The 16,472-nt window shown below is 34.6% G+C and overlaps 1 long non-coding RNA gene across 4 annotated transcripts in view; it reads right to left on the reverse strand.

Annotated features, from left to right (window-relative positions):
• LOC140697439 (uncharacterized) overlaps positions 1-16,472 on the reverse strand; it is a 175,309-nt gene that overhangs the window by 73,413 nt on the left and 85,424 nt on the right. For 2 of the 4 annotated variants that reach the window (XR_012074535.1, XR_012074538.1), the window contains exon 3: positions 9,443-9,525. This is a non-coding gene — a long non-coding RNA (uncharacterized lncRNA). Of the gene's footprint in view, positions 1-4,926; positions 5,068-9,442; positions 9,526-16,472 lie in introns of all 4 variants that reach the window. The other 2 variants (XR_012074536.1, XR_012074537.1) reach the window with 2 other exon arrangements.

The following is a 16,472-nucleotide window of genomic DNA, read 5'->3' on the forward strand; positions in this document are numbered from 1 at the left end:
CACCAGAAAAGGAATCCAATATCAACGGATGCCATTTTGTTATAGTAAACGCTGGCTCCATCTCTCCTCATTCTAAGCTCTCTGGTCTCCCTAAACCGCTACCTGAAACACTTCATGCTACGGCCCTAGCTTGAATCCAGGCCTCAGACTTGAAACTGCAACATTCTTTGTCCCATACCATAAGCTCCAACAGCACAGTCTTTTTCAGTTTTGTTCTCTCCTGCTTCCTTCATATTGCTATGTCCATCTGTAATTGTCAAATCCCGTATGTCAACTCATGAACTTGTATTCATTTATAAACTGTTCATGATATAGCTTTTTCTCTTTCCCATAGAACTCACTTTTATCCTCACTTATGTGGCCTCTAGGCCATGTGTTTGCATCTGAGAGAGATACAGGGTTGCATCTCTGCTTCCCTAAACTGTTAGTGCCTTGAAGGATGGAAACCTGTCATACTGACATATTTCTCCAGAAAGACTAGAATAGCATCTGATTTTTGATGATTTAATACAGATCAATGATTGGAACGTGATTACTACACAGGTTCATATATGGCAGAGATTTAGAACCTCTATCAATTGTTGTCACTCATGGAATTCAAGTTTTTATTCTGCACCAAAAAGGTATCTTTGGGCAGGGAGCTTTAGCAAGGTTCCTTCTATCTTATGAAGAAGGTATTTTTCTTTTTCTCATTCTTTATTCTTCTAGTAAATTGTTTTACATTTCTTATTCTGGTAGTTGGTTTTGTTTTGTTTAAAAACTTCAAACAGTACAAAATTGATTTATCCTTGTTTTTCTTATAATTTATGTTTTCGTACACTTCACAATTATCTAATACCTAAATAACATCTTTAAATAACATACATTTTCATAGATTAAATGTGAAAGATCCCTTTAATCTTTGTAAGCTCTATACCTCTTATCCCACTCTTCTTCCTAGATTTACCCCCCATTGTTGGTAGGTATATTTTCAGATGAATGCCAATTCATAAAACTATCTGCCCAGTCTTGTAATTAAAGATCATTTCATTTTGCATTGTATTTTATTGGACTACTGTCTGACTTAGAAAGTTTAGTGAGACTGGGATTCTGACAATAATTTCCAAAATAAATATCATAACTAAAGCATAATGTCAATATTCCCTGATACTGGTAAGAGTGATCAAAAGAATGAATTTTAAAATGCATTCATGTATATTTTAGATTAGATTACTCAAGTGTCTGAATAACTTCAGAGTACCTAAAAATGTCCTCCTTTTATCTATTGTGTTTTCATTTATTTAAATGTCCTTAGCTTTTCTAAGAAACACTTTGCATGTCAATATGCACCTAAGGCTGTATAGAAATTGACCCAAATCTGAAAGTTTTGTTTTTAAAAATAATCTTTACTATATGGTATTACTTACATGTGGAATCTTAAAAGTATAACAAACTAGGAAATACAAAAAAAAAAAAAAAGAAGCAGACTCACAGATAAAGAGAATAAACTAGTGATTACCAGTGCCGGGGGGTGGGGAGGGGCAATATAGAGGTGGGGGAGCGGGGGGCACAAACCACTGGGTTTAAGGTTCAAGGATGTGTTGTACAAGGAACAGAGGAATAGAGCCAGTATTCTATAACAACTGTAAATGGAGAGTAACCTTTAAAATTTTTATAATTTTTTTAAATTTAAAAAATAACATTTTTATACCCTAAGCTCCACACAAAAACTATAAAAGAATTTGGCAAGGTAGCAGGATACAAAATTAATATACAGAAATCACCTGCATTTCATTACACTAACAATGAAATAGCAGTAAAATCAGTGAAGAAACAATCCCTTTTAAAATCACACGCAAAACAATAAAATACTTAGGAATAAATCTGACTAAGATGGTGAAAGATTTATACATGGACAACTACAGAACATTTACTAAGGAAATTAAAGATGACTTAAAGAAATGGAAGGATATCCCATGCTGTTAGACTGGAAGAATCAGTATTGTTAAAATGGTGTTACTGCCCAAAGCAATCTACAGATTTAATTCAATCCCTATCAAATACCAAGACCATTTTTTAACAGAACTAGAACAAATAAACTTAAAATTTATATGGAATCACAAAAGACCCAGAATTGTCAAAGTAATATTGAAGAAAAAGAATGAAGCTTGAGGAATAACCATCCCAGACTTCAGATAATACTACAGAGCGACGGTAATCAAAATAACATGGTAATGGCATGAGAACAGACATATGGATCAATGGAAAAGAACAGAGAGCCCAGAAATAAACTTACAGACCTACAGTCAATTAATCAACAAAAGAAGAAAGAACATACAACGGAGAGTCTCTTCAGCAAGTGGTGTGGGGAAAACTGGATAGCAGCATGTAAATCAGTGTTAGAATACTCCCTCACTCCATACATAAAAATAAACTCAAAATGGCTTAAAGACTTAAAATATAAGACAAGACACAATAAACCTCCTAGAAGAAAACATAGGCAAAACATTCTCTGACATAAATCTTAGCAATGTTCTCCTAGGGCAGTCTACCCAGGCAATAGAAATAAGAGCAAAAATAAACACATGAGACCTAATTAAACTTATAAGCTTTTTTACAGCAAAAGAAACCATAAGCATAAAAATGGAAGAAAATATTTGCAAATGATGCGACTGACAAAGGCTTCATTTCCAGAATATATAAACAGCTCATACAACTTAATAACAACAACAACAAAAAAAACCCAATCCAAAAAATGGGCAGAAGATCTAAACAAGCAATTTTCCAATGAAGACATACAAATGGCCAATAGCTACGTGAAAATATGCTCAATAACACTAATTATCAGAAAAATGCAAATCAAAACTACAATGAGGTATCACTTCACACCAGTCAGAATGGCCATCATTAAAATGTCCACAAATGATAAATGCTGGAGAGGCTGTGGAGAAAGGGAACCCTCCTACACTGCTGGTGGGAATGCAGTTTGGTGCAGCCATCATGGAAAACAGTATGGAGATTCCTCAAAAGACTAAAAATAGACTAACTCTATGATCCAGCGATTCCACTCATGGGCATATATCTGGAGAGAATTCCAATTTGAAAAAGGCACATGCACTCCACTTTTCATAGGAACATTATATATACAATACCAAGATATGGTAGCATTGAGAGATGCCTGGATAAGGAAGTAGTGGTATATTTATACAATGGAATACTACTCAACCATAAAACAGAACAAAATAATGCCATTTGCTGCAACATGGATGGACCTAGAGATCCTCATTTTAAGTGAAGTAAGCCAGAAAGAGAAAGAAAAATACCATATGAGATCACTCATATGTGGAATCTAAAAATATGAAAAAAGAAGACACTAATGAACTCATCTACAAAACAGAAACAGACTAGTAGACATGGTAAACAATGGAAAGGGGGTGGGAAGGGATAAATTTGGGAGTTTGAGATTTGCAAATGTTGGCCACCAAATATATAAATAGATTAAAGAAAAAAATTCTTCTGTATAGCACAGGGAACTATCTTCAGTATAATAATCTTTAATGAAAAAGAATGTGAAAACAAATATATGTATGTATATGCATGTCTGGGACATTGTGCTGTACACCAGAAACTGACACATTGTAACTGACTATACTTCAATAAAATAAATAAATAAATTAAATAAAAAATAAGCTCTTTATCTTAAAACAGTTTTTAAGAATTATTGAAAAGAGAGTGTACAGTGTTCCCATACAGCTCATATCACTAGTATGTTACACTGGTCACAATTATTAGCTAAAGTTTATACTTTTTTTCAGAATTCCTCAGTTTTGCCCTAATATATTTTTTTCTGCTTTTGGATCCCAATCAAGATATTACATTGTATTTTATCTTAGTCTCCTATGGTTGCTGTAATAAATTGCCACAAAGCTGTGGTTGTAAACAACAGAAATGTATTTTCTCCTAGTTCTGGAGGCCAAGAAGTCCAAAAAGTCCAAAATCAGCTTCACTGGGCCAAAATTCAGGTGCTGGCAAGGCAGCACTTCCTGAGGAGGCTCTGCAGAGGGGATCTGTTTCCTTGCCTCCTCTTCCAGCTTCTGGGGGTTGCCTCTTCCCTTGGCTTTTGACTGCATCACTCCAATCTTGGCCTCTTTCTTTTCTGTCAGATCTCTCTCTACCTCTGTCTTAAAAGAATACCCATGGTTGTATTTAGGATTGACGCAGGTGGTCCAGGATAATCTGCCCTTGTCAAGGTCATTAATTAAACATCTGCAAAGTGGTTTCCTGCCATATAAAGTAAAGTAATATTCACAGGACGTGGGTATCTTTTATGTGGGACCATAACTGAGCCTATCACACATTTAGTGGTCATATCTCTTTAGGTTCCTCTTATTTGTGAGAGGTTTTTTGTGTTTTTTAATTTCCTTGTCTTTGATTACCTTTACAGTTTTGAGAATGACTGGCTAGGTATATTTGTAGAATATCCCTTAAATGGAATTTTCCCATACTTTTCCTTTCTCTTTAACCTTTTTTTTTAAACTGAAGTATTAACAATGTTGTATTAGTTTCAGGTGTATAGCAAAGTGATTCCAATATATACATATATATGTATACGTTCTTTTTCAGATTCCTTTCCATTATAGGTTATTACAAGATTTTGAATATAGTTCCTGGTGCTAAACAGTAGGTCCTTGCTGTTTATCTATTTGAGATACTGTAGTGTGTATCTGTTAATCCCAAATTCCTAATTTATCCCCTCCTCTGCCTTTCCCATTTGGTAACCATAAATTTGTTTTCTGTGTCTGTGAATCTATTTCTGTTTTGTAAATAAGTTCATTTGTATCTTTTTTTTTAGATTTCACATACTTTTTTCTCATGACTGAATTGGAGTCGCATTTTGGGGAGGGAAACCACAGGGTCAACAAAAGGAGAGTTAGACCAACAACTCACAGGAGACCATACCAAAGATGTATACCATCAACAGGATTTATCACCATCAACTGACTTCATCAGGCTCCATCTCCTGGCAAGTTGCTCTTCCTTCCCTTCTAGTTCCATAGGTACTCTGTCGGAGAAAGTCACTATGTGCACCTGTATTTAAGAGTAAGGAATTAGGCTTCACCTTATCAAGAGGCATCTACAGAAATTATTTGGAATTTTTCTACACAAGAGGGTTGTCTGTTCCCTAACATTTATTTATTTACTCAGTGATTCATGTCACTCTGAATGCATGGATATTCATTTTATACTCTGGGTCATAATTCAATATTATTTATTCATATTGTTGACCAAATTACTCCAGTTTTGTTCACTGGGAGGTCTTTTAGTTAACTTCTGTGTCCCTCTGCTATACTCCCGTAATTTTTTTTAACATTTCTTTATTTCCTGGTACTACAAGAGACTTCAGACCTACCATGTATATATCTTGCCCTACTGCCAGAATGAGCTATTTCTCCAAGGGGCCTTGATTCTTTTTATTAGAGAATGGTCTTAGAAATGAAGACATGGGTGCAAACTGTGCTCATGGCTACTGAAATGTCATTGATTCCAGGCCCTCTCAGCTGAAGGAGCAAGGAGATAAATGTGTTAGACTAATCTGTGAATAAAGACATATATACATATATACACATAATATATATACATACACATACATACATACACACACACATATTTCTATATGTAACCATTTGTTTCTATATTAAATTTAACATGAATTAATACTGATGTTCCCAATGCTAATCCACTACCATATAGATCATTTAGCTAGCCTGCTCCTCTACAATTCTCTCCAGTTAATAACAGTAAGAAATCTGTCCTCGGTAACTTAGTATCCATTTACTTAACTGGTATGTGGTCGTTATGTTTCTGAGGTCTGTTAACTTAGAATGGACTCTTCTCTCCAAGTCCTCTTTTTTCCTTTACACCCTTGCCACATTGCAAAACCAAGTATGTTGTCCAGTGTTAGAAATGCATTGTTGATTTGTCTGTTATCTTCCTTTTGATGGTATTTAAATTGATGGAGGAACTATTTTTTCTTAAAAATTTGAAGTATTATTTAGAATTGTGCATAGATTCAGGTTCACCTTTGGGAAGGATTCTTCTAAGAGACAAAATTTCTGGATATCTAGCTGTCTCACTTTTAATAGTGGTAAGATTGATCATGGATTCTGGTGGCAATAGAGTAATTCTTCCTTTGTAAATTTCCCCATCAATCTTTCATCTAATTGTTTACTCCTCTGCTGAAATGATTATTTAATTACAATTTGCTAAGTGGCACTGTCTAATTTTGGTATTTCTTCATTTATTAGTTAAATTTTTCTCTAATACAACCACTTTCATCATTAGCTAGGACTACTGAATGACGCTAAAATACCACTAATATAATAGACGAGATTAGCAAAGAAGAGATTAAATTTTCTGGTAACTGCCAATTTCAGGATAAAAAAGTGATGGTCTAGATACCCAGGTGGTGACCAATAAAGGTTTCTGCTTGTGCTATTTACTGTTGTTGTTGTTTGAACATATCCTCTAAGTATCCTCATTAACTCATTATTTTAAAAGATATACTCCTGTATATTAATAAATAGAATCTGATTTTACATTTGTTGTACAAACTTTCTCAACTTACGGGAGTTCCTTCATTTTGGTCCCACAGTCCTTTTGATACAGCACTAGCAGACATTTACTGTTTCTTTGCTGTGATACAATATCATCGCCTATTTGTACATTTCATATACGAGTCCTGGCATCAGCCAATAACGTAAGATGCACTACTTGCTGAAGCATCTCAGATTCACAGTCTGGGGGACAGCGGTGCCTATTCCTACCAGGTTGTTACTATTTCTAGGTCTTTTTAGTGAACCAAACTAGGATGGATGGTTGGATAGACAGATAACTGCAGAGCAGTTTTTAAGACACAGAAAGACTTATAAACAGGTCACAGTCTTTCCAGCTTAGTGCATTAATAAAAGTAGAAAGTAACTTTAAACTATAAAAAAGTATATTTTGCAGTCTTCAAAGGAAAAAAAAGGGGGAAGAAAAACACCAATAAAGAGGACATCTTTGAGGTGATCCTGTGTTCACTGTCCGTAAGAAAGGACATCTCATCTAATGGATTTCAAACTTGCCGATGTCAAAGACAAAGCTAAATCCTGAGCAGAGACAGTTACAGGCAATTTCATGCAACAGACTCTGAGGATTCCAGAACCTGCAGTAAAATGGTACCATAACGACTGCCATTAATTAACATTTGGTTTACAGAAGTCCTTCTGTTCTGAGTCCATGTCTTTTTTAGGACAATGTCCTTCTGATTCCTATGTATTCAGATTATAGGATAGACTTTGCTTCTGGTACTTATTTTATTTTCTGTGAATATAATTTTTCATTTTAAATAAAAATATTGCTTTTTAATATATTTTATATATTAAATACATACTTAATATATAAAATTGTATACTTTATACTTATATACTTTGATATATTTAATATTGGCTTCTCTATATCTTGACTAAGACAAAAATATGTTGATTATATCAATATGAGCATATTCACATTCCCTTTGATTTAATTATTTTTTTCTCTTTAAAATTAATGATTTGGTACTTCGGTGTCTAACTTAGTCTGAAGTATATTTAGTTAGCATTGGTCATTGTCTCAGCCATGGTCAGTCCTGAGCCTTTATAATAGCACATCCTCCAAGAAATGACTAGGTAACAGCGTGCACTAATAACAATAAGACTTTAAAGAAAGAGAGGTCTAGTTAATAGCAATGGTTAAAAGAAAAAAATTGAAAGTCATTTTTCCCACAGACCAGACCTTGCTAAACCTTCCAAGGAAGGGTCAATACAGGCAGAGCAGATTGAAGCTTAGTAAGAAAGGACCAGCTTAAAATGAAACATTTCTTTAAAATCTCTTATTTTACAACAGAAATCCATGCTTAGTATGAATTCTACTTAGTAATATGCTTATTTGATATGCGTTTTTCCATAATAGTAATGGCTTATATTTATTGTGTGCTTAGTATGTGCAAGACATAGTGTGAGTGCTTCAAACATATGCTCTCATTCAGTTCTCTCCATTCAGGGAACTGATGCTCAGAGACGTTTCGTAATGGACATCTCCCAAAGATAGGGTCAACATTTGAACCCAGGATTATCTAACTACCTAAGCTCTACAACATTACCCTTTAGAACAATGTGCCAAATTTATACTATACTTTTTAAAGCCCTCTAGATCAGTGTCATAAAAAAAGTATACAAATACTTCATTTTTCAAGGACTGCCTTAAATCTTTATCAATTTCTCTGCTTCATTCAGAGAGATTTGGAACACTTGATCCAATGTGGTCCCAGAGAATTGATTTTTCTAACATAGAAGGCAGGGGATCAAAATGCAGGGGGTTAAGGTTCACTTTAAGAAACTATATCCTTTAGGATTTTACTCCATTTATTTCTGTATCAACTCAGCGCCCTGTCCTGGCTTTTCTTTGTAAGAAAAAAGCCAAGCTGCTCCATCCAGAGACAAGCCTTACCTCACCATGGAGGTGGCTGAGGTGCTAAGGAAGGAAGAGAATCAATGACAATGAGGCACAGCACTGTGCCTCACTTGCTCCTCTAGCAGGGCCAGTCTCAAGGGGATGGTTGCAATTTATTTTAAAACTTTGCCTATCTTGGCAAGCACAAATGACTTCTGTTTATGCTGTAAACATGTTTTTTTTTTAAAAAAAGGTATTTTTCATAAAATTATGGCGACTCTCTGTGTTGGGAAGGTAACATTGCTATTTAGAGGAGAGCTGGGAAGCTGAGGATGCATAACACATTGCAGTCAGTGAATTTTTCATCACTTTTTGCAAGTAGTGCTGATAATTTTTTAGAATGGATTAGAAAAATGTATCTTTGGTACCTGTAAGTATATGCATATATACACCAAAAGCATCTAAACTGACCATAAGAGACCACCTAGATTGTGCATATTTTACATGGACACTTTTAACAATAATATACTTATGTTAAAATGACTTACCTTTCAGTAGACATGTAGAAAATCAGCCAGAAAACGACTTACCTTTCAGTAGACATGCAGGGAAATCAGCCAGGGAGTTATGCATATTTTAGCAGTATTTAAGCAATCAAAAAAAGTCAATCTCTCTTTAGAAAATTTAAAAATAAATCTAGTTTAAAACTTCTAACTGTAATTCTGTTGGCCACTGAGCTGCAGCAGCAGCTTTTGTAAAATATGTTCCTCTGAGAGCCCAATTTATCAACTGATAATACTGCATTTGGAATTCAAGTATATGGAGAAGTTCATATTCTTGGCATTTTTAGCACTAGAAAGCTGGCTATGAAGATGTGAATACAAAAATAGAAGTTTGGTCTTCACCAGAGTAGCTTTGTGAATCCTGCCCTGGAATGCAACATAGATGACACTATCGAAAGAATTACCTGTAAGAAATCTCCGAAGCCACATACCTTGGCTGAAGACTGGCTCCATCCTTGCTGGCCGTTTCACATGCAACAAGTTATTTAATCTCTCTGTGCCCAAATTTCTTTACCTGTAAAATAAAGATGATAAAATTATTTACCTCACAGGGTTTTTTACAGGATTATACAAGTTACTGCATGAAAAGAGTTTTAAGTAATCCCTCGCACACACACAATGCCCTTCTCACCATGTATTGTCTGGTTTATTAGTTTATCATTTTACTTATGAGTGTCCCTTCAGGACATGTACATTAACATATCTGAAAATATTAATTTATCATACAGGCAAATAGTCTCGAGTAAGGTTGCCATATTTAACACATAAAAATAGGGAACATGAACTTAAATTTGAATTTCAGATAATGATTTATTTATTTACTTATTTTTAGTGTAACTATAGACCAAGTATTTCACGCATACAAAGTGATATTCTAACAGCTTTTCAATCCCTCAGTAAATATTTATTCTGTTTCCTGAGGTTCCAGTAAAGATCCCAGATTATTTCTCATTGACCTGGTTTGGGAGATGATCTTGTTCAGTGCGCCAGATACTATGACAAGAGACATGAAGTGGTGTTTTGTCCATGATGGAGTCATGGTGTGCTCAGTCTCACCTGGAAGTCACAGAATGAGGTAAAAGGTTACCCCTCAAACAGGTCAAAAAGAAAACATTCATGAACCTTTGCTAAAGCTACTTAAAACAGAAAGTCTTCCCTCTGAAAGTTGAAAAGCTGTTACAGTGTAACCCGGAAGCTACCTGAGAGACTATGCAATAAACAATGAACAAAAACAATACAGAAGAAAGTAGAGTAAAGAGATAGGAGAGAGAAAGATAAGATTAGGTTCTCAAAGATGTTTGGAGTCCCTAGAGCCAACTGACCCGATTTGATATACCGCTGGCCTTTTCATTTACAGGAACCATTAAATTTTCTATTTAGCTAACATCAGTTTACATTTGGTTCTTTACACTTATGGCTGAAAGATTCCTGACTAATAAAGCAAGTAAAGGTCATCTATAAGGCTTGGGAACCAGGTAATAGTTTAAGCCAGAAGCCTGGAATCTTACAGTTAATCTTAACATGGGTCCTAGTACATGATTAGTGTTCAATAAATAATGGCCATTGCTAATAGCATAAATATTACTTGGTATATGTTAAAGGAATGAAATGTAACTGATTTGTTACATGAGAAAAAGTTGCAAACATACAGATGTTTTGTCAAAGGGCATTTAAAACAACTCATGTTATTTCAGTGTCTTATAATCAACACACTTATTTTCTCAAAGAATCACCAAAAATATTCTACAACAGCACACAGCCCTTAGAAACATTTTGACAAACTGACTCAGACAAGTGGAGATTTTAATTCCCTAGAAGTACAGATACTTTAAAGAAATAAACAGATAAAAATTTCTAAGGCAATTTGAGTTTGGGTTTTGTTCAATGTTAGCGAACTTGTTCAAGACATCAGATGACCTAGAACACAGATTTTTTTTCCTGTCATTTGGTGCCATGAGAGTACTAAAGCAGAACTTTCTGTAATCCTCTCATACATCTCTGATTTTTTTTATAATGCAAGGAATGGATTTTTGGTGGATGATATCATTCTGGTTGATATTACAATTGTTATAACCTTATTCAATAAGAAAATAATGGAGAGAATACAGACTTGTGGTTACCAGGGGGGTAGAGGGTGGGAAGGGATAGACTGGGATTTCAAAATTGTAGAATAGATAAACAAGATTACACTGTATAGCACAGGGAAATATACACAAAATGTTATGATAAATCACAGAGAAAAAAATGTGACAATGAGTGTGTATATGTCCATGAATGACTGAAAAATTGTGCTGAACACTGGAATTTGACACAACATTGTAAAATGATTATAAATCAATTTAAAAAATGATAACTTTTAGTTGAAAAAAAAATGGAATCTTGCATAGATCTTTATTTTTATAAATTCTGTAATTCTGAAGCCAGATGACCATAGGTCTAAACTCAGCTCTGCTACTTAAAACATCTGAATACCTTAGGCAGGTTACTTTACATTTCTAGAGTAAAGTAACTTCACTTTTCAATTTTCTTTTTTGAAAACTGGACCTTGTAATAGTACCTGCTTCACACAGTTGATGTGAGTAATAAATAAATTAACATGTGTGGAGTATGTGTCAAGTACTTTGAAGTCTGGGTGTATCGGAAGAACCATGTTAGGTGTAAACTATTATGATTATGATTAGCGTCCACTGACCGAAATCTGCAGTATTCTGAAGTTAGCACATTTTATTATTTATTACCATGACCTGTAACTGGGTAAACTAGGTTCAGAGCACATGAAGTGACCTGCCAAGATCACATAGCTCTCTCTGAGTCCCAAACTTGAGATAGCCTCAGGGTCTATTATTTGTAAATGATGTGAAGAAACAGGAAACTTTATGGAGATGTTAAATTATTTTTTCAGCATTCTCAGAATCCACGGTCAGTGTTCCTAGGAATGTAGTACAATATGAAGTATTCGGTTTTAAATTCATGATATTCACCTGCATAAATCATATTTCTTGTATTGAAAGTTTAATTTGTTAAACGATGCATTTTTACTTGTTCTCCATTTCTTGCTGCTCCCAAGTTAGGGAGATTTTCTTAAAAAAAAAAAAACAACAACCTGTGTTTATCTAAGCTTGAATTTGAGAAATAAGCTATTTTGCCTATTCCTTCTTTTTATTTTTGGTTTCTTTTCTGTTTTTGTTTCGTTTTGTGGTGGCAGTTGTTGAGTTGGAGTTTTACCTTCTCCTACTAATAGTGCATACTGACCTAGATAAAAATTTTCTCTGTAGGTAGGCAGACTGGCAGGAAGAAATCAGAGGCCCAAATACATTAAGAGCTACTTAAATAAAAATATGATTTACTATACTTTTCAGATAAGGGTTTTTCTTTGGTCTCTGGGGAGGTAGCAATTACCACATCATCTCCAAAATTCAGCAGCTTACATAAGGAATTTATAAGCATAAGGAAATACAAGCACAAACCTTATGCCTATCTTTAGACCCTTTATGACCAGGTTGCAAACCCTAAGGTGGCGTTCATGCAGTAGAAAGTAAAGATATAACACAGACATTGCATAAAGTAACGGCAAAGGTGATTTTTTTACCCTATTGCTTTACTTGATCAAAAATAGAGAGATATTTTTAGCCCTAATTAAAAAAGTAGACGTTAATGTACACGATCTGATTATTTTCTACAATACTAGGAATTAATAATATACCATTAAGCTTATTACTAACTGTTCAATAAATAACTATTTGCAATTAGTTCTTTCTGTTTTCTTTCTAGTTGATAAGCACAGTAGACAATTCCTACTGACTGATTTTAAAAAGTTTTTAAAAAATCACTGAAAATGTATGAAGTAAGGTTAAGGACATACTTCCAAGTAAGAAAAAATATTTACATATTATAAATAATAAAATAATTTAACATTGCTTATATGGGTTTAAAATTTTGTTTGTTTGTTTTTGCAGGATATGCATTGACACCAAAGTACAATTTTATTCTTGTACCATTAGTAATTTTTACTTGCCTTGGAGGCAATGAAAAGTGTGGTCTATTAAACAGTAAGTTTGCAAATGTAATATTTTATTTTTTTCAAAGAAGATCTGAAAACAAGTGATGAAAGGAAGATGTACTGTTTTAAGCACCTCTGGTTACACACATTGCAGAATTAAAAAATTTAGTCTACCAATTCCTATGTCATAAAAAGTGCTTTCTGTTTACTTGGCTTACGAGGCTCAATGACATAACATAAAATCAATGTGGATTTTCTAGGGAGGATCCTAATCTGATTCCAAAATGGATTTACAGAGAATATACTAAGCAATATCAGGGATCATCTAAGTGCCAACAGTGTGACCAAGTTTTATTGCGCAACATTGCCCCCAAAGTCCTTAACTTCTTCTTAACTAGCTTAGACTCCAATAACTATCATTAGATAAACTCTCTGGAAATACCCCTAACTACCCTGCCCACTCCTTCCCACTCTCTTAGCTAACTGAGCAAAGCCTCAGCCCAGATAAATTACAGCTACTGAGTATGAGTAAAAGAAACCACAACTCAGACAAATCACCCTACCTAAAATTCATGATCACCAGTTTCAAGTGGAAACCTAATACTCTCTTTCAATCCTACAAGATAGTCTTTCTCAACTCTGTGACTTGCCTAAAGAAAAGGTAGACAGACAGACAGACAGACAGGTAAGTAGATAGACAGGGATATATTTGCCTGTGATCCCATCTGAAGCCAAAGCCAGCACTTGTGCATCAGGTTCCATCTCCTCTCTCCTTAAAGACACAGTTCCAGCAATTGTGCTCTCCCTCCTCAATCCAAGTTTAACCTTCTGAACAATCTACTGGACCATTTCCTTGAGAATATAAAACAGTATAATTTCTCCTATCCATAAAAGAAAAGAAAACCTCTTAATCCTTACCTAGTTAACACTCAATTTCCCTGCTCAGCAAAATTTCTAAAATATCTTCTATATACTTAATTGTTTCCAATTTCCCCCTTCAAAGTTGCTCTTAAACTGGTTCAAGCATGGCTTTCCTTCCTGTACCATTAGCAATCTTTGCCATTGAGGCAGTGCAGGAGCCACCCCTTCAAAAGAGCACTTGAACATATGGTATGCTGCTAACAGAACACATTCAGTTGTCCAGTCTCATTTTGTTTTACATTTTCAGACCTTCTGTTTTGAAACTACTTCAGATTCAGGTAAAAGTTGCAAAAATAGTAGAGTTCTCTTGGACTCTTTGACCAGATTCCCCAATAATACTATCAATCTAGACAATACAATCATCAAAACCAGGAATTCCCATTGGAACAAAACTGTTAACCACAGATCCTATTTGGGTTTCATCAGTTTTTGTATGCACTCATTTTTTTTTAGTGCATAATGCTCTAAGATTTTATCACACACACAGATTCATATAACCACCAATGGAACAGAACTGTTCCATTTCTCCAAAGAAACTACACTGTGCTACCTCTGTCTCCTATGAGTAATTCATAGACTTGCCTACTTGACTTCTCTACACAGCATCTCTTGGGGGTTCAACAATGACTCGAATAAATACATACAAAATGTTAAAAAGCCTGGTTTTTCTTCTCAAATGTACTCTACCTCTTCCTTCCAAAGTATAAGCAAAAACAGTATTATCTGTCAAGTTGCTAAGGCAAAATTCACCCCATCAGATAATCCTGTTGGATTTACCTTCAAAATATATCCATAGCCTGACCTTTCCTTGCTATTTCTAATACCAATGCTTAGGTCCAAATCATCATCATTTTGGTTAAATTATTTATCTAATCTAATTAATTACCCAATTATCTTGTTCTCTTTGATCTACCCACAACTAGGAACTAGTGTGAATTCCTTAATACTAAGTCAAATAATATCAGCCCTTAGTTCAAATTCCCAATGCCTTTCTAGACAACTTTTGATTAAAATCCAAAGTCCTCCAATTGCCTTCATGACTTTGCATGATCTGTTCCCCTATGACTTCCGTATCTTCACTTCTACTATATTCCCCTTACTCATTCCTATCCAGGTACACTGGGGTTCCTGATCCTCTTTAAAAAAAAAAAAAAATCAAACAGACTCCTACATTTGGGCTATATAGTGTTTGATGTTCATTCCAAGCTGGCATACTTTTGACCCAGATCATCATTTATTCTCTTTACAATTTACTTTTTAAATGTGCTTACACTAAAATTCATTCTTCGTGGTAAAACAAATATTCTGTGGATTTCCTTATTTTTGTTATGTCTCTAATTAAACTTCACCTAATTACTGAGTCAGGTCTTCCTGACCAACCGATATGAAACAAACCCATCCATAACAAACACACACCACTTAACCCTTTTATCAGTATTACTGTTCTTGTGGCATTTAAAGTCATCTGACATGGTCTATTTTTATAATTGAGTCTTTTTTAAAGCTGTTTCTTTGGGATATAAACTCCACACAGGCAGACTAGTTTTCGTTTTGCTCCTCTTACCTTTTTTTTCCCCTTTTCCAAAACTTAGAAGGTTTTCATATTGTAAATTTCCAGAAACTAGATAATTAACATATGTATCTGAATCTCAAAGATATTCTTCCTAGCCTTTACCTTTATACTTTATAAATTAATTGTGGATCCTAGGTACATTGTAAAAATAAACTGATGTCATAGACATTATTGCAATTTTCTTTTCCAGTTTTATTGAGAATTTAGGTATATCACTATGTAAGTTTAAGGTATACAGCATTGATGGTCTGCTTGACATGTATCATGAAAGATTACAACAGAGTCAGCTGATACCCATCTTCTCAGAGAGAGTCAACAAAAAGAAAAGAAGAAAAAAGGGACAAAACTCTTCTTGTGATGGTAACTCAGAATTTGCTCTTCTAACAACTTTCTTATATATCATACAGCAGGGTTGTTTTAGTCATTATGTTGTACTTTATACCCTTAGTACTTATTTATGTTATGACTGGAAGTTTGTAGCTTTTGACTATCTTCCTCCAATCCACCCTACCCCTAGCCTCTGGTACTCACAAATCCAACCTCTTTGTCGATGACTTTTTTCCCTCCAGATTCCACATGTAAGTGAGATCATACAGTATTTGTCTTGCTCTGATTTCACTTAGCATAGTACTATCAAGGTTGATCCATGTTGTTACAAATGATAGGATATCCTCATTTTTCTTATAACTGAATAATATCCATTATATGCATGTACATATGTGTGTGTGTGTGCATCACAACCTCTTTATCCATTCATCCATCAGCGGATACTTAGGCTGTTTTCCTATCTTGGCTAGTGTATATAATGCTGCCACGAACATGGGTGTGCATGTATCTTTTTGAGTTAGTGTTTTCATTTCCTTTGGATATATTCCCAGAAGGAGAATTGCTGGATCATATGGTAGTTCTATTTTTAATTGTCTGAGGACCCTTAATACCATTTTCCATGGTGGCTGCACCAATTTCT

This window comes from Vicugna pacos, chromosome 7 (genome assembly GCF_048564905.1).
Source record: "Vicugna pacos chromosome 7, VicPac4, whole genome shotgun sequence".
In the NCBI taxonomy this organism is placed as follows: Eukaryota; Metazoa; Chordata; class Mammalia; order Artiodactyla; family Camelidae; genus Vicugna; species Vicugna pacos.